The 4,790-nt window shown below is 40.0% G+C and overlaps 1 protein-coding gene and 1 pseudogene across 12 annotated transcripts in view; both read left to right on the top strand.

Annotated features, from left to right (window-relative positions):
* Positions 1-4,790, top strand: part of ERBB2IP (erbb2 interacting protein) — a 108,273-nt gene that overhangs the window by 6,663 nt on the left and 96,820 nt on the right. The window lies entirely within an intron of this gene.
* LOC102755082 lies at positions 983-3,770 on the top strand (annotated as a pseudogene).

Raw genomic sequence — 4,790 nt, 5'->3', positions numbered from 1 at the left:
GGCGTATCTTGAGGCTTGCTATTTTAGCTCACTTATTTGGTCTTCAGTTCTTTTTAATTATTTTCTTTTTTTCTTGGGGGGGGGGCGGATAGAGTTGCTAAGAACTCTTGGCTTTTTTATAGGGGTTGAATTTACTTTTACATTTTCCTCTATTACCAGTATAGGAAATTTGATCTTATTGTACTTAGTATACCCATCAGGCTTTTGGTTTTTCCTCAGATGTTAGGTTTTTTTGTTGTGGTGGTTCAAGTTTCATGTTATGGTCCAGACTATACCATATTGGTTATTTAAGTATATTTCTTCCACCTAAGTGAATCCCTATTCTTCTGGCTTTGGTTTATTTAGCTAATGGGTTTCTCTTTTAGGTATTTGGGTTCCTTGTCCTCTAACATGTTTCCTGTCCCTCGGGACATAATATTCTCCTGTTTTCACAATTATACTGCCCAAGTGTATATACCTACAGTATAGAGAGCTGTGCTGGAGGCCTTAAACATGGCAGCTATTCTGTGGTTTTTACTACCTGGATGACTGCCCAGGACACACTGCTCCCAATCCTTCTTGTTAAGAAAACTTATCCTTCTTTTGGAGATCCCACTTTATGCTTGTTTTGTGTATCTGGTTTCTCACATGTGTTGTGCTTTATTATCATTCCCCTCCCCTTAACCCCCAATTCATTTTGTGTTATCTACAAATTCCTTTTCTGTTCTCATCTGTAGATATACTACTCCCAGGTTTTTAGTACTGCTGTAAATTTTTTTTGTAATTCTTTTTTTCATATTTGAAAGTTTGGAAGAATAACATATGTACAAGAAAGTTGGAAGCATAGTACAAAGAACATTTTTGTTCCTGAACCACTTGACAATAAGTTGCCCACATGATACATCATTAACCCCCAATACTTAATGTTTATTTCCTACAGTAAACAAGGACATTCTCATACAGAATGGCTTCATAACAATCAAAATTAGGAAGTTAAGAAAGAATGCGTAAATTTTACCAGTTGTCCCAGTCTTTCAGAGCAAAAGGATCCAGTTTAGAACCATGCATTACATTTAGTTATCATATTTCTTTAGTCTTTAATCTGGAACAATTTCTGCATTTACTTCCAGGGTCTTGACACTTTTGAAGATTACAGGTCAAGTTATTTTGTAGACTATCCCTAAATTTGCATTTCTCTGATATACTTATATCTTTGATTAGGTTTCATGACTAGATTTGTATTAGATCTTTGGCAGGCTTATCCTGGAAGTGGTACTGCATTCTTCTCTTTGTATCTTACTAGGTAGTAGGTAGTTCCACTTGCCCCTTTGCTGGTAGTCATTGATTATGTGTGTAAGGGTTATAACTGCTAGACACCTATGTGAAGGTAATCTTAACTCATTTGTAATTAAATATTTTTAGGGTAGGTTTTTTTGAGACTGCAAATATTTTCTTCCTCATCAGATTTTTAACTTATTCACTTATTTACACTTCCTAGAAGCCTCTACCTACTAGAGGCCTGGTGCACAAAATATGTGTACGGGTAGGGTCTCTGAGCCTAGCCGGTGATCAGGGCTGATTGGGGCCTTCTGGCTGTTGGCCAGGGCCTTCCTTCATCCCGCGTTGCCCCCCTGGTAGTCAGCGCATGTTATAGCGAGCTGTTGAACTCCCGAGGGGACACTTTGCATATTAGCCATATATATGATTATATTCACTGGGTGGTACTCCCATTATCTTTTTTTTTTAATCCTCACCTGAGGATATGTTTTTATTGATTTTTTTGTTGTTTTTAGAGAGACAGAGAGGAAGTGGGAGAGAGCAAAGGAGCATGGGGAGAGAGGCAGAGAGAAACATAGATCAATTGATTGCTTCTCGTATGTGCCCCAAAACCTAGGTATGTGCCTTGACTGGTAATCGAACCTATAACCCTTTGTTTTATGGGACGACACTCCAACCAACTGAGCCACCCGGCCAGGGCTCCATTATCATTTATTTTGATTAAATTGTTCAAGAATCAGTACTTTTATTGTCCACGTTGGATAAGTTTTTTGTGAAGATAATGTTGGAGCTCCATTTTAGTGTGAGTACAGTGATTTTGATGCAGCTGTGTTTTTTCATATTGAGGTTATATTGTTTGCGTAATTCCAATGTTTGGAGCATGTGTCTATCCTGATAATGATGTCCTTGGAATTTTAAACCTTAGAGTAATTTTAGAACCTTTGTGTATCTGGTGGTGGGATGGGGAGGAGGTTATTTTGTTTGTATTAGCCAGTAAGAAACCCGTAATCTAAAAATGAATCTCCTTGACAAGGCTAACATCCAGCCTAGAAAAAGTTGGTTTGACTTCCCCATCCCTGAAGATTTTGGAACTGGTTTAAGAGGCATACTGGGATATCTTTTTGTGACTAGAATAGATTTACTCTCAGTTTTCTAGGAAAAGATAAGGATCCTGGCTGCAGCAAATGGATTCTTTGGGTGCCCTATTAATCTCTGGAGATTTAAAAAGCTTTAGTTAATTGTTCTGGGGCTAACTGCAGAATAGCAGAGACTGTGTATAGTAGATACAGTTTGATTTGTTAGATACCTGATATCAACATGGTGTCTTGTTTGCTATTTCTTTTGAAAACAGTTCCCAAGCCGAAACCGGTTTGGCTCGGTGGATGGAGCGTCGGCCTGCGGACTGAGGGGTCCCAGGTTCGATTCCGGTCAAGGGCATGTGCCTGGGTTGCGGGCACATCCCCAGTGGGAGATGTGCAGGAGGCAGCTGATCGATGTTTCTCTCCCATCGATGTTTCTAACTCTCTATTTCTCTCCCTTCCTCTCTGTACAAAATCAATAAAATATATCTATATATAAAAAGAAAAAGAAAACAGTTCACAAACCAGAAATTCTTGGAGTCATCTTCGTTATCTTCCTAACCTTAGTTATTAAAATCAATACTATTTCTAGCAAGTCTATCTTTTAAGTATTTAAGAGTGAGATACTTTAAGGTAGGCTAGGAAGGTTGGAACTTGAAAGATAAAGGGCTAAAACAATTACCTTAATTTTTTTCTGGTTATAAAAATTAAAATACAGAACTTATAGAGGATGAAAAGTCTTCATAAACTCATTTCCCAGAGATACTCTTGTTAGTGTGTTTTGTTTTGTTTCGGACATTTATATGCATTACAGCATAACGGTGTGCATGTACATACATGTGCATGTATAAGTATCTTTAAATAATGGGAGTCCGGCGTTGGGAGGTCTCGGTAAAAAGATGGCGACTGCGGCTGCGGCTCGGGTTGCCGGGTTGCTGGGCTGCTGGGCCGGTTGCGGCCCCAGCTGGCGCAGCCCATGTCGAGTGGCGCCCACGGCGAGGAGGGCTCAGCTCGCCTGTGGAAGTCCCTCACCTACTTCGTGGCGCTGCCCGGGGTGGCCGTGAGCATGCTGAACGTCTTCCTCAAGTCGCGCCACGGGGAGCACAAGCAGCCCTAGTTCATCGCTTACCCACACCTCCGCATCAGGACCAAGCCCTGCCCCTGCGGAGATGGTAACCATACTCTATTCCATAATCGTCATCTGAATCCGCTGCCAACCGGCTATGAAGATGAATAAACAGAACCTGGACCACTACCCAGTGGGGACCACAGCACTGGTTTGGACCATACTCTACACACGGACCAGAAAAGTGTATAGGACCTTAAGCTGACTTCTTTCCTAATGTAAAATGATGACTAGAGAGTACACTGATCTTCCGTCTCTTTGCTTATGGCAGGAGATGGCTTAAATAAATAACAGGTTGGTCATGAAAATAAATAAATAAAATAAATAAAAATGGGAGATATATTTTATTTATATGTAAGGGAATTGGATTTCTAGGTTGTTATACACGACAATACTGTACAGAATATGGGTTTATTCTTTTTAAATATATTTTTTATTGATTTCAGAGAGGAAGGGAGAGGGAGAGAGAGAGAGAGAGATAGAAACATCCATGATCAGAGAGAATCATCAATTAGCTGCCTCCTGCATGCCCCTACTGGGGATCGAGCCCACAAACTGGGTATATGCCCTTGACTGGGAATTGAGCTGTGACCTCCTGGTTTATAGGTCAATGCTCAACCACTGAGCCACGCCAGACAAGCTGTTGTTTTAATCTTAGGAAAAAAATTCAGTTTCAGTCCTTAAGCTGAGTAAATCATGAGGCTGTAACCACAATGTCAAGGACTCAGAATTAAGTGGTAAACTCAGGGTTATTCAGGGACAAGGCTGGCCTTGCATATCGGTTAAGCAGTTAACTACCAAAATTATGTAATTTTAGAGGGATTGGAAGTTTCCATCATACCCCCCAGCTTCTGCTTAAAATATATTTATTATTAATATTTCACTTGATGTTCACAATTATTCCTTTTGTTTTAAACTTTTGGTCTCTGAGACAATTAACATGCTCATAGGTGAGTCACACTTTGCCATTCTATGGAACAATGTTTGTACTGAAGGAGATAGAGACAGTAGTCAGGAATTTCTCAGTTCAAACTTGCATTCCATTCCCTCTTCTGCTGTAGTTAGTCAGGCCTTTCAGGGCTCAACCTCAATATACAAAGCATGATATGTTCTTGTCCATTTTAAATAGCCAAGGGGGGTGAGTTCAAGGTCACTAGGAGGTTGTGGTTGAGAGCAAAACCTGTCCACGGACTCCCTATCAAAGGCTATTTCTGTTTCTTAAATTTCAAGGTGACATCACAATCGAAAACAAATTTCCAAAGGGTGACTAAGATGCAACAATTTGGACTCTGTATATACAATACAGCTTTAGGACTTTCTTTCTTTCT

The sequence above is a fragment of the Myotis davidii genome, unplaced genomic scaffold, assembly GCF_000327345.1.
Source record: "Myotis davidii unplaced genomic scaffold, ASM32734v1 scaffold135, whole genome shotgun sequence".
In the NCBI taxonomy this organism is placed as follows: domain Eukaryota; kingdom Metazoa; phylum Chordata; class Mammalia; order Chiroptera; family Vespertilionidae; genus Myotis; species Myotis davidii.
This window is presented reverse-complemented; position numbering and strand designations above follow the sequence as displayed.